Below are 18027 nucleotides of genomic sequence, written 5' to 3'. Positions count from 1 at the left end.
GACCTCTCGAGGCCCTACTGAAAGAATGTCGCATCATTCATCACACCTCTACTTCTTACCACCCTCAGACGAATGGCCTGACAGAACGCTTCAACCGCGCTCTTAATGACATGCTGGCCATGTACGTCAACGACGCTCATTCCAACTGGGACCACGTTCTTCCCTTCGTAACCTACGCGTACAACACTGCGATACAGACCACCACTGGATTCTCTCTTTCTTCTATACGGGCGCGGGCCAACCTGCACAATGGACGCTCTTTTTCCCTATCGCCCTGATGTTTCTGAATCGACGCCACTCTCGGACGCCACCCAGTACGCAGAAGAATGCCGTCAGCTCGCTCGTTCGCTTACAAAGGAAAACCAGTGGCAACAAAAACACCATCGTGACACTGGCGAGCCGCCTTCATATGCACCCAACTCCCTGGTGTGGCTCTGGGTTCCTGCCACAACCGCCGGCCTTTCAAAGAAGCTTCTTGCTCGGTATCACGGTCCATACCGAGTCCTTCTAAAACCATCTCCTGTCAACTACGTAGTTGAGCCCGTTACGCCCTCGGCGGACTTGCGTCGCCGTGGACGCGAAATAGTTCTTGTGGACCGAATCAAGCCCTACTACGATCCGTCTGTCCTTTCGGCTCCATGAGTCGCCAGGATGGCTCCTTCTCTGCCCGGGGGGAAACTGTAGTGTGGCAATCTTCATCGTTATAGCCACTGACATGCGTCGCGTGCTGCCGCTCGCAAGGACGAAGAAGTTGGTCGCTGCCTTGTTCATTCGCCACGCCTGTCGCTCCGCTGCGAGTTCCTCCTAAGCGGCTGGATGCATCTGGGTTTACCGAATAAACACACCCCTACACTGTATTCAAGTCTGGCGATGCTTGTGATATGAACAACTTTCGACCTGTGTCACTGATTTGTTCTTTTGCGAAAGTTTTTGAAATGGTTATGTACGAACGCATGGGCTCATACTTCAAGCAGAAGATCTCAATTCTTCAGCACGGTTTTTTTAAAAGGTCGATCTGTGGAAACGAATTTATGCAGCTTTCTTGATTATACTGGCTCACATGTATTTAATCGCGGTCTGGTAGATGCCGTCTATTTTGACATGGCTAAAGCGTTCGATACCGTTTCCCATAAGGTACGTCTGATGAAGATAAAAAAATACGGACTTTGCCCCATGTACTGTAGGTGGCTCAAAAGCTACCTTGGCAACCGCCGCAACATGGTCCGCTTTTCCGTGTGTGGCCAACAAATTTCTATCATCTTCGGGAGTGCCTCAAGGCTCCAACTTAGGACCACTGTTGTTTTTAGTGTTTGTAATGATTTGCCGTTACATATCAAGAACTCGAGAATTTTGCTCTTCGCAGATGATTTCAAATTATTCCGTAATAATGGAGATATTGAAGACTGCCGCCGATTGCAAGCTGACATTAACAACGTCGAGAAATGGTGTTTGTTGAATCGCTTAAATTTGAATATTACGAAGACTTCCGTTTTGTCTATAACTAGGAAACGCGACGCAGTTGTGTTTGATTTTACACTTTTGGCGGGTCAGATTTCTCGTGTGGCCCATGTACGAGACCTTGGTGTTGTTGTTGATTAAAGGCTTGATTTTAGATCGCATGTAATTTCAATTGTGTTATGCGCATTGAGACATATTGGTCTTATCTCCAGATTAACAAAGAAATTCCAACGGCACGAATGTCTACGCACTCTATACTGTGCCCTTGTGAGACCACGTCTTGAGTTCGCGTCAGTAGCCTGGAATAGCGTATCTGCCACCTATTGCACAAAAATTGAAAATGTCCAGCGTAAGTTCATACGCATCTTTTATGATAGATATATTGGACGCCGTCGTTTCTACGACTACAACTCTCTTAGCAGACCTCAATATGTGTACTCTTAGTGACAGACGACTCATACGTGACATGCAGTTTCTGCAAAAAAAATTGTGCGCGGTTTTATTAACTGTGTGACCTTACTGATGTCACTGAATTTTCGTGTGCCGCATGCAAAGGCCGCAAAATGTTTTGACACATTTTATCCAGATTTGCACGCCAACTGTCCAATGACTCGTTTACAAATATTGTATAACAAAATTTTTATTGACACGGACATATTTGCCTAATTGTTGTTTTCATGCTTGGTTTTAAATGTTTTAAGTGGTCATCCTGATGTATCTGACCTAGTGTGCGCTCCTTTAGGCCACTTGGCTGTTGAGGCACACTTAAATAAACACCATCCATCCATCCCTCAATCCATCCATATCCATCCATCCATCCATCAATCCATCCACCCGTCCGTCCGTCCGTCTGTCTGTCTGTCTGTCTGTCTGTCTGTCTGTCTGTCTGTCTGTCTGTCTGCCTGTCTGTCTGTCTGTCTGTCTGTCTGTCTGTCTGTCTGTCTGTCTGTCTGTCTGTCTGTCTGTCTGTCTGTCTGTCTGTCTGTCTGTCTGTCTGTCTGTCTGTCTGTCTGTCTGTCTGTCTGTCTGTCTGTCTGTCTGTCTGTCCGTCCGTCCGTCCGTCCGTCCGTCCGTCCGTCCGTCCGTCCGTCCGTCCGTCCGTCCGTCCGTCCGTCCGTCCGTCCGTCCGTCCGTCCGTCCGTCCGTCCGTCCGTCCGTCCGTCCGTCCGTCCGTCCGTCCGTCCGTCCGTCCGTCCGTCCGTCCGTCCGTCCGTCCGTCCGTCCGTCCGTCCGTCCGTCCGTCCGTCCGTCCGTCCGTCCGTCCGTCCGTCCGTCCGTCCGTCCGTCCGTCCGTCCGTCCGTCCGTCCGTCCGTCCGTCCGTCCGTCCGTCCGTCCGTCCGTCCGTCCGTCCGTCCGTCCGTCCGTCCGTCCGTCCGTCTGTCTGTCTGTCTGTCTGTCTGTCTGTCTGTCTGTCTGTCTGTCTGTCTGTCTGTCTGTCTGTCTGTCTGTCTGTCTGTCTGTCTGTCTGTCTGTCTGTCTGTCTGTCTGTCTGTCTGTCTGTCTGTCTGTCTGTCTGTCTGTCTGTCTGTCTGTCTGTCTGTCTGTCTGTCTGTCTGTCTGTCTGTCTGTCTGTCTGTCTGTCTGTCTGTCTGTCCGTCCGTCCGTCCGTCCGTCCGTCCGTCCGTCCGTCCGTCCGTCCGTCCGTCCGTCCGTCCGTCCGTCCGTCCGTCCGTCCGTCCGTCCGTCCGTCCGTCCGTCCGTCCGTCCGTCCGTCCGTCCGTCCGTCCGTCCGTCCGTCCGTCCGTCCGTCCGTCCGTCCGTCCGTCCGTCCGTCCGTCCGTCCGTCCGTCCGTCCGTCCGTCCGTCCGTCCGTCCGTCCGTCCGTCCGTCCGTCCGTCCGTCCGTCCGTCCGTCCGTCCGTCCGTCCGTCCGTCCGTCCGTCCGTCCGTCCGTCCGTCCGTCCGTCCGTCCGTCCGTCCGTCCGTCCGTCCGTCCGTCCGTCCGTCCGTCCGTCCGTCCGTCCGTCCGTCCGTCGTGTCTGTCTGTCTGTCTGTCTGTCTGTCTGTCTGTCTGTCTGTCTGTCTGTCTGTCTGTCTGTCTGTCTGTCTGTCTGTCTGTCTGTCTGTCTGTCTGTCTGTCTGTCTGTCTGTCTGTCTGTCTGTCTGTCTGTCTGTCTGTCTGTCTGTCTGTCTGTCTGTCTGTCTGTCTGTCTATCTATCTATCTATCTATCTATCTATCTATCTATCTATCTATCTATCTATCTATCTATCTATCTATCTATCTATCTATCTATCTATCTATCTATCTATCTATCTATCTATCTATCTATCTATCTATCTATCTATCTATCTATCTATCTATCTATCTATCTATCTATCTATCTATCTATCTATCTATCTATCTATCTATCTATCTATCTATCTATCTATCTATCTATCTATCTATCTATCTATCTATCTATCTATCTATCTATCTATCTATCTATCTATCTATCTATCTATCTATCTATCTATCTATCTATCTATCTATCTATCTATCTATCTATCTATCTATCTATCTATCTATCTATCTATCTATCTATCTATCTATCTATCTATCTATCTATCTATCTATCTATCTATCTATCTATCTATCTATCTATCTATCTATCTATCTATCTATCTATCTATCTATCTATCTATTGTCACGTAGCCGTTTAGGCCCGTAACCAGAAGGTTGGTTTTAATAGGGGGGGTTGACCTAGAAGGCACAGAAGAGTAGGTCCAGAGAGAGCACTGAGAGACAGCAGCCGACTTCAGCTTCTTCTCGAACGCCACGAGACCACTTCTTCCAGTCCGCGCACGAGACTCGATGAGCTGCCGCCTAGCGGCTGCTGTTGCACACGCTACATTACCCCCCTCTCTGAAAAAAATAAATGCGAGTTTGATGAATTCAAAAGCAGAAAGAAAAAAAATTAAGCAAGAAACATGCGGTAGGCGGTGCACTAATTTTCTCGCGAAAAGTACGGTTTCATGCGCACGACATGAGCAACCTCGGATTTCTGCTGACGACGAGTAGAAGAAAAGCCGTCCGGAAGCACTTCGTAAGTCACGTCGCTCAGCTGACGGAGCACTTTGTATGGGCCAAAGTACTGTTTCAGAAGTTTTTCGGATAGTCCCCGACGTCGAATCGGAGTCCAGAGCCACACTCTGTCGCCCGGTTCGAAAGTCACTACACGATGGCGGTGATCGTACCGCTGGGCGTCTCGACCTTGCTGGTTCCGGATGCGTGCCCTCGCCAGCTGTCGCGCTTGTTCTGCGCGTTGAGTGAACTCCTCGGCGCCAACTTCGAGGTCACGGCCGTCGTGGGGCAACATGGCTTCGAGCATTGTCGAAACTTCACGGCCATACAATAAGGAGAAAGGCGTCATTTGCGTTGTTTCCTGCTGCGCCGTGTTGTACGCGAACGTGACGTACGGGAGGACGTCATGTTCAACATCCACGTACATGGACATCATGTCGGCGAGAGTTTTGTTCAGACGTTCTGTCAAGCCATTAGTTTGTGGATGGTAGGCTGTTGACCTGCGATGGGTAGTGCCGCTTAGCTGCATGACAGATTCCAGTAGCTTGGCAGTGAAAGCAGTGCCTCGGTCCGTTATTATAACTCTCGGGGCGCCGTGCCTGAGGACTATGCGTTCGATGAAAAATTTCGCTGCTTCGATTGCCGTACCACGCTGGAGGGCCTTCGTTTCAGCGTAACGCGTAAGGTAATCTGTAGCGACAATTATCCACCTGTTGCCGGAATCAGAAATTGGAAAAGGACCCAACAAATCCATGCCAACTTGTTCGAATGGGTATCTTGGCACTTGAACAGGATGTAGTAAACCGGCCGGTTTCACAGGCGGTGTTTTTCGTCGCTGGCAATCATGGCATGTTCTCACGTAATGGCGTACTGCGGCCGCAAGGTTTGGCCAATAATAACTCTTCTTAATTCGGGCCAGAGTTCGAGCATACCCCAGGTGACCCGCGGTGGGCTCGTCATGACATGCCTGTAAGATTTCTTCGCGAAGAGACTCTGGTACGACGAGGAGATAATCTCTTCCCGTCGGAGCGAAGTTGATTTTGTATAAAACATTGTTTTGCATGCAAAACGACGAATGCGTTCTGGCGAAGAGACGGGGAATTTCTGTAGTGCGCTCTTCTAGAAAATCAATAAGTGGTGCGAGACCCGGATCATTACGTTGCTGCTGCGAAACAGTGAGCGCGTCGACGGCTGCGATAAGGGGAAAGTCTGGTTCTTCGTCTTCCCGCGTAGCCTCGACAGGTGAACGGGACAAGCAGTCAGCGTCGTTGTGCTGACGTCCAGACTTATACACGATGGTCATGTCGAACTCCTGTAGCCGTAAGCTCCATCGTGCAAGGCGTCCGGAGGGGTCTCGCAAGTTTGTTAACCAGCACAGAGAGTGGTGGTCACTCACAACCCGAAAGTGCCGGCCATAAAGATAGGGTCGAAATTTCATCACCGCCCATACAACGGCCAGACATTCTTTTTCGGTGGTTGAATAGTTTGATTCGGCATGGGACAAAGTCCGGCTTGCGTATGCGATAACTCGCTCGGCACCGTCTTGCCACTGGACGAGTACAGCGCCTAGACCCACGTTGCTGGCATCTGTGTGGACCAGAGTCTCGGCATTCGCATCGAAATGGGCAAGTACAGGTGTTGTCTGCAAGCGGTGCCGTAACTCGTCGAATGCCTTTTGCTGTTCGTCCGTCCAGGTGAAGGTGACATCATCCCGGGTGAGACGTGTCAACGGAGCGGCAATGCGTGAAAAGTTTTCAATAAATCTGCGGTAATAGGCGCAGAGGCCCAAGAAACGGCGAACTGTCTTCTTGTTACATGGAGTAGGGAATTTGGTGACGGCAGCTGTTTTAGCGGGATCGGGACGAACTCCTCGATGGCTGACGACGTGGCCCAAGAACATGAGCTCTTCATAGCCAAAGTGACACTTTTGTGGTTTTAACGTGAGGCCGGCAGATCTGATAGCCCGTAGCACAGCGGAGAGACGTTGGAGGTGTTCCTCGAACGTTGGTGAAAACACAACAACGTCGTCCAGGTAGACTAGACCCATCTGCCATTTAAGACCAGATAGAACTGCGTCCATCATTCGCTGAAATGTCGCTGGAGCGGAGCACAATCCGAAAGGTAGGACTTTGAATTCATAAAGTCCATCGGGCGTGACAAACGCTGTCTTCTCGCGATCACGTTCATCGACTTCGATCTGCCAGTAACCGCTCTTGAGATCAAGCGATGAAAAGTAGCGCGCGTGGCGCAACCGGTCTAATGAGTCATCAATACGTGGCAGCGGGTAAACGTCTTTTTTTGTGACCTGATTGAGCTTACGGTAGTCCACACAGAACCTTAAACTTCCGTCTTTCTTCTTAACGAGGACAACAGGCGAAGCCCAGGGACTCCTCGATGGCTGGATGACACCGTCATTTAACATCTCGTCGACCTGTTGAGCAATGACTTCGCGTTCCCGCGGTGACACTCGGTAGGGGTTCTGCCTGACTGGTCGGGTGCGGTCGTCGGTTATTATGCGGTGCTTGGTCAAGGGCGTCTGTTTAACCGCGGAGGCGGATGAGAAGCAGTCTTGAAACTGAAAGAGTAGCCCAACGAGTCTGTCCTTCTCTGCCGGTGATAGAGCGGGATTCACATCAGGGTCGAAGTTGGGCGTTTGGCTGGCAGACGTGTTGGTCTCAAGAACAAAGCAGCCGTGGGCTGCTTCTGCGACACCTTCAAAGTAAGCTACCGTGGTGCCTTTAGCGATGCGTTGCCGTTCGTTCCCGAAGTTCGTAATCAGTACGTGAGCTAGACCATTAGTCAGATGAACTATACCGCGTGCAACACAGACTCCATGACGTAACAGAAGCTCTATGTTCTGTTCGGCAACACCGGCAGCACAGGACTGATCGTCGCACCTGACTGCGACGAGAGCAGACGAACGCGGCGGCATGAATACATCCGCGTCAACGATGCGTAAAGGTGCGTGGCGTCTTTCTGAGTCAGCGGTCATCGTTTCAGGCGTCGAAAACGTTACAGTACGGCGAGGAACATTAATAATCGCCCCATGCTCACGTAAAAAGTCCATGCCGAGTATGAGATCCTTGCAGCAGTGTGGCAGGATAACAAAAACGGCTACAAAGGCTGAATCGGCGATGGTTACTCGGGCAGTGCATCGTCCGATCGGCGTCATAAGGTGACCGCCAGCAGTACGAATTTGCGGCCCCAGCCATTCAGTTTTCACCTTAGAGAGCCGATCTGCGAAATTTTTGCTTATTATTGAGAAGTCTGCTCCGGTGTCTACCAAAGCTGTTACTGGGTGTCCGTCGACGAGAACGGAAAGGTCGGCGCTAACAACTTGATCGGCTTGAGGTTGATTGGGAGTTTCGGATTCATGTGGCGGCGGCGGCATCCTAGTCACAGCATCGGACTGAGTCGTCACGGGGGGGTCTTCGGGATATCGGTTCCGTTCGTCAGCAACCTGCCCCCCTGAGGTCGCCGCCTTCATTTTCCCCGGTGTGGGCTTGGCGACCGGCGCCTCGGCGCATCATTAAAATCACGGCGGCTAGGTGACGAGTAGCGCGCGGGAGAAGACTGTGTACGGTTGCCTGAAGGGGTTGCACGGGTTGCGAGGTACTCCTCGATTTCTGGAGGGCGTTCGCCGACCCGGGGACGCGGGGAATCCCGAGAAAAACCCCGAAGACCGAGCTCACGGTATGGACAACGACGGTACAAGTGGCCGGGTTCTCCACAGTGGTAGCACAGCGGCCGTTGGCGAGGAGTGCGCCAGACGTCTGCCTTCCGAACCGGTGGCTGCATGACGGGGCTCTGCTGGGGCGGTGGCTGGTAGGAAGGCTGGTAGTATAGTGGCTGAGGAGCGGACGGCTGTATGACGAGGCTCTGCTGGTATGGCGGCTGGAAGGACGGTTGGTAGAACGGTGGCTGCAAAGTGGGTGGCGGCTGTGCTTCGAATCGAAGCTGTTGCGCAGGAGGCACTGCAGGCCGACGAAGAGCCGCTGCGTAGTTCATAGAACGTGGCTCCGACGGTGACTCAGGCGGGGACAATGTCTGACGTATTTCTTCCCGCACGGCTTCGGTGACAGCCACGGCAGTCGGGTTAGGCGATCCAAGGTTGAACTTGAGGAGCTCCTCGCGAACTACCTCGCGGATCAGCTCACGCAGAGAGTGATCGTCAGTGGATCCGTTCAATGTGGCCACACTGCTGAAGGGCTGACCACAGGCAGACTCCGTGCGCCGGTATCTTTGCTGCAGGGCTCGCTCAATGAGGGTAGCTTCATTGATGAAGTCCGCGACGGTTTGAGGTGGACTCCGAACCAGACCAGCGAAGAGGGGTTCTTTTACGCCCTGCATCAGGTGGCGCAACTTCGCTGATTCCGTCATGTCGGGATCAGCCCGTCGGCAAAGACGCGTCACGTCCTCAGCGAACATGGCCACGCTCTCGTTTGGTAGTTGGACACGAGCTTCTAGGAGGCGGCGTGCGCGATCACGGCGGTCATGGCTGGAAAAAGTGTCCCGCAGCTGCTGGCGAAAGGAATCCCAGCTTTGAAGACTGGCTTTCCTATTCTCATACCATGTTTTGGCGCAGTCCTCAAGGGCGAAGTACACATTGTGCAGCTTCTGAGCAGGGCTCCACTGATTGAATTGCGCCACTCGCTCGAACTGGTCGATCCAGTCGTCGACATCTTCCCCAGTAGCGCCATGGAAACTGGGGGGCGTACGAGGCTGCTGAAGCAGCAACTGGTGCTGACTTGCCTGTGCCATTACAGAAGTCTCGAACTGCTGATCAGCTGGCGTCGGTTCAGGTAGAGGGGCAAATTCCGGCGCCAGACCTCGGAGGCGACGGCTGCAGCGATGAACGGGTGTCGACACGAGCGGAAGCCGGTTGGGACTCGATGAGCGGCTGCGAGAGGCCCGAGACATGTAATTCAAGGCCTCACCTCCACGTGTCACGTAGCCGTTTAGGCCCGTAACCAGAAGGTTGGTTTTAATAGGGGGGGTTGACCTAGAAGGCACAGAAGAGTAGGTCCAGAGAGAGCACTGAGAGACAGCAGCCGACTTCAGCTTCTTCTCGAACGCCACGAGACCACTTCTTCCAGTCCGCGCACGAGACTCGATGAGCTGCCGCCTAGCGGCTGCTGTTGCACACGCTACACTATCTATCTATCTATCTATCTATCTATCTATCTATCTATCTATCTATCTATCTATCTATCTATCTATCTATCTATCTATCTATCTATCTATCTATCTATCTATCTATCTATCTATCTATCTATCTATCTATCTATCTATCTATCTATCTATCTATCTATCTATCTATCTATCTATCTATCTATCTATCTATCTATCTATCTATCTATCTATCTATCTATCTATCTATCTATCTATCTATCTATCTATCTATCTATCTATCTATCTATCTATCTATCTATCTATCTATCTATCTATCTATCTATCTATCTATCTATCTATCTATCTATCTATCTATCTATCTATCTATCTATCTATCTATCTATCTATCTATCTATCTATCTATCTATCTATCTATCTATCTATCTATCTATCTATCTATCTATCTATCTATCTATCTATCTATCTATCTATCTATCTATCTATCTATCTATCTATCTATCTATCTATCTATCTATCTATCTATCTATCTATCTATCTATCTATCTATCTATCTATCTATCTATCTATCTATCTATCTATCTATCTATCTATCTATCTATCTATCTATCTATCTATCTATCTATCTATCTATCTATCTATCTATCTATCTATCTATCTATCTATCTATCTATCTATCTATCTATCTATCTATCTATCTATCTATCTATCTATCTATCTATCTATCTATCTATCTATCTATCTATCTATCTATCTATCTATCTATCTATCTATCTATCTATCTATCTATCTATCTATCTATCTATCTATCTATCTATCTATCTATCTATCTATCTATCTATCTATCTATCTATCTATCTATCTATCTATCTATCTATCTATCTATCTATCTATCTATCTATCTATCTATCTATCTATCTATCTATCTATCTATCTATCTATCTATCTATCTATCTATCTATCTATCTATCTATGGCTCCACCTACGCGGTGCGCGACTCATGGAGGAAGGAATGGTGCGACCAGCGCGCGCTCTCCGGAGCAGGGGCCGGTCACGGCCGTCTCGACGAGGCGGCCATGCGCCGGTAAAAGCGCTGGCGCCAGGTCTCACCAGAGCATTTCAGCTTGCATTTTGTTGCAGTGTGTTCAGGTTAAAATATTACTCACTGCTGAAACATAATTACCGAATGTTGACAGGGATTTCCCGCCAAATTAGTTTCAGCTGTGAGTGTCTTACACCACATGTACGCGATTTCGGCGTTAGTTCAACTCGCCGTCATCTCCGTGGGTCCGTAGTTCGTCACCCTTGGCCAAACTCAGCGGCATGCTTTAAAAAATTTGTAACTAGGCGGCGGACAGGAACATTTTAGCAACAGTCTTTGTGTGGTTTCTTTGCAGCGTTGACTGGTTTGCGAGCTGCCGGTAAACTTGAGAAGTGTGGCAGCAGTTGTCTTCCATGTATTTACAACTTCAGCTGCAGATCAGAATTAACTAGGCGGCGGAAGCTGCAGTCTGTGTGGTGTCATTGCAGCTTTGACTGACTTGTGAGCTACCGGTTGTCACGAAATCGGCGCACATTTTTTATCAAGTCGGCGCGGCGCGAGGCCTGTGCTGCGCTGCATGGTTTCTTCCGCAAAGTTCGAGAAAAAGCCTCCTCCCCCACGCGAGAGAGCGCGTAGCTTTGTACGCGTCGCCGTCGCCCTCTTTTTCATCACCCGGCGATGAAGCTGACTCATCAGTCTGGAATATGCCAGGAAACTCCAGAACATTCTATGGGAGCTAGCCAATGACGATGTGCGGCTCGACGGGAGGAGAAGGGAGCGCTCTAACCAGCGAAGCTAAGTGTGTGTGCGCGCTAGCTTTGGCGCGTGTTAACAGACAGACGCGGCGCGTCCTATTTATTGAGGCCGCGCCGTTTGTGTAGTCAGTCAGCCATTCAGCCAGCGTTTGCGACGGGTTCGCTAGTACTTCGGCTGGACTACCGGGGGTCACCCGCTGCTGGCAAGCCCACGGACCTGGAGCGGCGCTCGTCTTGCATGGCGGCCACATCGTGACTCTCGAGGCGTCGGACTGCAACAGTGCCCGGTGAACAATTTGGTGTTTGTTTATGTGACTCTCTCGTGTTTGATCTGTGTTGTAAAGCCTCTCTGTTATTGAATACCTCTGTAGTTGCATGCTTAGCGTTTGTTTTTCTGTGAGTCTCTCGTCTGTGCAATTTTAGTGTTTGTGTATTCCTCTGTATCGACTCTTGCTGTGTATAAATTTTTTTTTGTTTGTTACTTTGACTCCGATCCTTACTCTGGTTTGAACCGGCGACAGCTGGGCACCAAACGGCCACCCCCTTCTGTCAATACAAAGTAGTTGAATTCCGGCTGAGCTTGCCACGCAGGTCGAGGGCATCTCCTTTGCGACCGGAACAGCTACCCCCACTCGCTCTAAGGGTGTCTGGGAGCGTGCCCACCGTTAAGGGCGCATCGTTATTAATACCTTATAATTATTAACGGGTGACACCGGTAAACTTGGGAAGGGTGGTAGCAGTTATTGTTTTTAAATATTTTGCACTGAGACGGTGCCGTTTTCAGCTGTCATGGTGTGTCACCATACGTACACGATTTCGGCGTCGGTTTAACTCGCCTTCACCTCCTTCAGTCCGTCAGCCTTTGATAAAAGTGCGCAATATGCTTGAAAAAAAATTACCTAGCCGGCGTAAGCTGTATTCTGTGTGGTTTCTTTGCTGGTTTGACTGAATTGTAAGCTACTGTGAAACTTAAAAAGCGTGGTAGCAGTTGTTTTCTTTTTAATATTTTGCACTGAAACGGTTCCGTTTTCAGCTGTTAGTGTGTGACACCATTCGTACGCGATGTGTGCGTTGGTTGAACTCGCCTTCACCTCCGTGTTTTTATCAGCCGCCGGCCAAAGTGCACAACATGCTTGAAAAAAAAAAAAAAAAAAAAACTAGCCGGCGGAGGAGAACAATTTAGCAGCAGTCCGCGTGGTTTCTTTGCAACTTTGACTGACTTGTGAGCTTCCGGTAAATTTGAGAAGCGTGGTGGCTCTTTTATTTAATATCATTGTTTATTACCGCAGCGCATAAAAGAATATGTAAAAAATAAAATGAAAGAGGTATGAAACACCAATTAACAGCAGAAAATTATATTGCTTTACTTTGTGTACATATATGGTGGAAAACAAAAAGCAGGATCCAGAAAATACTGTAAGTATACATTTATACAGACTTGTCCAAGATGCAAACAAACTAGACACGGCATAAATGAGATTTAAACATGCTCTGTACAACATGAAAGGGACAGAACACTGGAATTTAGGTCTCGATTTTTTTTCGCCGCAGTGGAACGATTGATGTCTAAAATATTCAATTCCATAATGGTTTTTTAGAAACGCTGTAGAAAATGTATACCGGGAATTTTTAGATCACTGCGGGCACCCGTTTTTATGTAGTCCGATGCTGGAAACCATGAGCAGCGACCGCGATGACGACTGGTGGTCGACAAAAAAGACGTACCGAAAACAATTATAACTTTCACTCGCCAGACAGTAATCAGACATTTTTTGCGCAGAGTAACATCCTTTTCAGTTTCACACTCAATGCTGTTGCGGCACAATAACGCAAGCCCTCGTTGACGAAAGTCTTTGTCATTGCTTCATTCACGAAATTGCAAACACTGTGGCGTCATCTAGTGGCAAAACCTGAAAGCATACCTTTCGCAGTGCGAGAGCAGGGGTGGTTTTTATTTAAGGACGCACTGGAGAGAGCGCTAAATAGGATAAATTATGGCAAGCACTCCTCGAAGAAAAAAGAACAATGTGCAGTTACGAAAATCAACGATATTTTGCTGACATGTAGTCACGTGGGGGGCTACACTGAAAGTACTAGTGTTTCTCCGTTAGATAGCACTTCGGTTGTTTTTATGCGATTTTTAATGGTAAATTAAAAGTGTAAAGCCTCTTTTCTTTGATATTGTAGTGCTCGATCTGTACTATATGAGGCAAGATCTTTTCATCTTTTCCATAATCTCATGACATATTTTGGCCAGTGTTCTGTCCCTTGAAGTAATACAGAAGAGGCATACCTGTAGAAAATAAGATCACAGAAAATATTGTCAACACATATATAGTAGGATACAACTTAATAAAACAGCAGTTACTAACTATATCAGTGGTAAGCAGTGTGTGTATCACTCCGCTGAACAGCAAAGAGAGCCAGTTTTGAATATTTGACAACACCAAAGAAATCAGAGCCATGAAAATTCTTGCGCTTTTAATTTGTTTTGATTATTAGTTTATTGTTCAGGTAACCATAAAAGCATTATCGATAGACTAGTTTGTGCCACGGAGGAACTGTGTGTGTCAGTGTGTGTTGCATTGAAATTCGCCCGGCCTATTCGATGAAGCCAGACCTTCCTCTGAGCAGCATTTCGATTCCCGGACGGTATTCTAAATAACCTCTTGCGATCACGCTCAGTTGTGCTGCACCCGAATGGGCAGCAAGCCGGCATTTGAAACAAGACTTCAAAGAGCAGCGACAAAGAGCGTGAACCGCAGCAAAACACACGGCGATATGTGCCGCGCACGCGCCGCCCGCACCGCTGGAAAAAAGGAAATGCACGCCCAGCAAAAAAAAAAAAAAAAAAAAAAAAGCGCGCGCCAGCACGTGACGGCGCTCGGCCAATGAGAGAGTCGAACGACAAAGGAGAGCGCCGGAGAGGAGGCGGGCGGCAAACTTCACATGTTGGCGATACTAGCTACACTCTGCGCTTGCGCTTCCAGTCCTTCAGCCGCTTCTTCCTTGTTTTATTTTTTTTTTGTGGGCCCCTTCCCGCTAGACTTTGCCTACATCAGTAGTGTTTACTTTTCTTTCTTGTCTTGACGGAGCATCTTGCTGAGAATCACTTTGTTCTCCCTTAATTCTTTCAAATTTCTTCCGTTCCTTTACGGCGTAGCTCCTTAAAGGGCAACTCCGGTGGTTGTTCAGCATTTTGTGTTTTTAATTGAATTACATTCCTCGGCACGTCCTGACTCGAACACAAAAAACAGTTTTCCAAAATTCCAATTAGAAGTATTTAAAAAAAACAGCAAATCGAAACCGAAACTGCTTTCACGGCCAGAAACGACGTCCCATTTGACGAAATGGTGACGTCACACTCAGTATTAGAAAAACACTCGTACGTGTTTTGGACGGTGAAAATAAAGTATGGAAACCATGACGCACTGCATAAAATGTCTGAGGTAGTTCACTATAAGCCTCACAATTTCATAATCACGCGGGAAGTGGACATTAACGCCTGTATACTGTTTGCGATGTCAGAAACTCAGTGTTGCCCGCAGAAATACTCTCAACTTAAGCCATGAAAACGGCATATTTTAAAGCCGTATTGCGCGTGAACGGATTATCGTACGGCGCCCAAATTTTGTAGAATGCGTGAGGACGGCGAGGCGAACCTGTGGTAAAAGTTTCACTACAATATTCGAATGTCAAAAAAAAAAGCCCGGAGTTGCCCTTTAAAGCAGGGCTCATTTTGCACTGAGGACTCATTCTCTTCACATTTATTTATCTCTTGTTCCTTAAACGTTTTTATGAATTCATCATCGCAGTGCAGCCCTCGATTTCTTTCATTTCTGAATCTTTCAGTCTAGGATCTGCACTGCTGCTCTCCTTTCAGAAAAAGGCTTTCCCAGCGGGAAGAACCTCCTCGGTAGTCGAGCCGTCCCTCGAAACCAGCTCTTGAATTTCTCGAAGATTACTGTCATCAATTTCAGCTCCGTTTTAGCTTTCGTGCTCGCTGTTATTTGGCAACTCTCTCGCGCACTCAGACCTGGTGCAATTAATGTGGAGCTAGAATCCTGTCCTACGTTTTTTTGAGGTGAAGAGCATATGCATGAGCCCTCTGGCTCGACAACCGCATTCGCAGCTTCTGTGCAACCTGTCGCCTCGAAGGGCACATTCTCAGTTTCCTGAGAAATTTTAGCTTCAGTTAAGTCCTCTCCGGTAATTTTTGTTTCAGAAACAGGCTGTTCCACAACCTCATTCTGACTTTCAGAGCTAGTTTCCAAAGCACCTGTGGCTGTCAACGAATCAATCGTTTCGCTGCATCTCCTAATACAGGAAAAAGGAACCTGCAGAGGCTCACTGATACTTTTCAAACGCTGAAATTCAGCCAGTTTCTTCAGAATAATATCTATTTCTTTTAGGAATTCTCTTTCTTTCTCTAACCTACGTTTGTTTCATTCTCTCTTTTTCTGCCCGTTTCCTGGGCCGTTCTCTCTCTCTTTCTTCTCTTTGCCTCTGACTTTTTTTTCTTAGCCTCTTCTGGAACCTCCTTTTCTTTTTGGTCCACCGACTCTCGCAGTTCTGCTCCTTTAAGACTGTTCTATATGCCCAACTCAAATAATTTCCTTAAGATTCATCTCGAGTCTGAGCTGCTCGAATGCTAACACATAAAACTACTCAGTGGACCCTACACAACCACTTTCGCGCGGCAACTCTCGCTATCGCTCTACTGCTACACTGTTTACGACCTGCTCGCAAACTATTCCAACTCGTTCTCGTCCTCCGAGCTTGATTGCACCAAACGACTTGTCGAGTACACTAGAATAATTGTCACCCGTTAATAATTATTCGTTATTAATGATGCGCCAAAAATTGGTAGTGGCTTAGCTTGGTTAAGCCTGGATATCAGAAGCGAAAAGGTTCGGCGATGCCAAGGCTTAGCTTGTGGTTCCTTGGCGTAGTTGGCCCACTACACACACTTTCAAATGGATTGTCTGGGAGCGAGGCTGAAACTCATGAGTAGCATAGCCAAGCTCACTCACCCGAATACCAATGCTCATACACTACGTTTTTGTCGTACAGGTTGCTCTGTGGCCGTCCAGCCTCATCACCAGCACGGACGCGCATGTGCCGTTGGAAGACAGTTTATCGGCGGTGGCGGCTAAACAGCTGCTTTTCCATGAAGATGAATTTAATCTGCGCTACAGCGAAGCAAGCCCGGAGAGCCGCTATCACCGTGCTGCTGCCGGAACGACAACGGAGCCACGCCCACGCTGGAATATAACAAGGATCCCGTCAGCTGGACCCTTCAGTGGACTTGGTGGCACCGACCGGATACCAATGCTCATACACTACGTTTTTGTCGTACAGGTTGCTCTGTGGCCGTCCAGCCTCATCACCAGCACGGACGCGCATGTGCCGTTGGAAGACAGTTTATCGGCGGTGGCGGCTAAACAGCTGCTTTTCCATGAAGATGAATTTAATCTGCGCTACAGCGAAGCAAGCCCGGAGAGCCGCTATCACCGTGCTGCTGCCGGAACGACAACGGAGCCACGCCCACGCGGGAATATAACAAGGATCCCGTCAGCTGGACCCTTCAGTGGACTTGGTGGCACCGACCGGATACCAATGCTCATACACTACGTTTTTGTCGTACAGGTTGCTCTGTGGCCGTCCAGCCTCATCACCAGCACGGACGCGCATGTGCCGTTGGAAGACAGTTTATCGGCGGTGGCGGCTAAACAGCTGCTTTTCCATGAAGATGAATTTAATCTGCGCTACAGCGAAGCAAGCCCGGAGAGCCGCTATCACCGTGCTGCTGCCGGAACGACAACGGAGCCACGCCCACGCGGGAATATAACAAGGATCCCGTCAGCTGGACCCTTCAGTGGACTTGGTGGCACCGACCGGATACCAATGCTCATACACTACGTTTTTGTCGTACAGGTTGCTCTGTGGCCGTCCAGCCTCATCACCAGCACGGACGCGCATGTGCCGTTGGAAGACAGTTTATCGGCGGTGGCGGCTAAACAGCTGCTTTTCCATGAAGATGAATTTAATCTGCGCTACAGCGAAGCAAGCCCGGAGAGCCGCTATCACCGTGCTGCTGCCGGAACGACAACGGAGCCACGCCCACGCGGGAATATAACAAGGATCCCGTCAGCTGGACCCTTCAGTGGACTTGGTGGCACCGACCGGATACCAATGCTCATACACTACGTTTTTGTCGTACAGGTTGGTGGCAAATACTCTGTTTCCTCAGTTAGAGACAATGATGTAACCCTGACGGTGCTACCAAGTCCACAATTTCTCCTGAGCATGCTTTGTGACTGTTATAGTGTCATTAGGCTTTTACTGTTGACATCCCGTGACATTGAGCTCAACCCAGGCCCTACCTCCGACTCTGACTCCGACAGTCATCTTAGCAACGGACTACTGAAAAAGATTCTGAAAGAACAAGCAAAAACAAACAAAACTTTGCAGGAGTTAGTTACAAACCTAAAACATGTCGAAAGAACGGTCGATAACATGAGGTTGAGAATTGAAACAATTGAAAACGACTTAGGTCGGTTGAAGAAATGCGAAGAAAGACTGGATGAAAGTGAAAAACTGTACAGAAGTACGAACAAACACATCCACGGTATAACAG

This window comes from Amblyomma maculatum, chromosome 2 (genome assembly GCF_055883805.1).
Source record: "Amblyomma maculatum isolate TAMU_Amacu chromosome 2, ASM5588380v1, whole genome shotgun sequence".
Classification (NCBI taxonomy): domain Eukaryota; kingdom Metazoa; phylum Arthropoda; class Arachnida; order Ixodida; family Ixodidae; genus Amblyomma; species Amblyomma maculatum.
The sequence above is the reverse complement of the archived record's forward strand: the minus strand, read 5'-3'. Positions refer to the sequence as shown.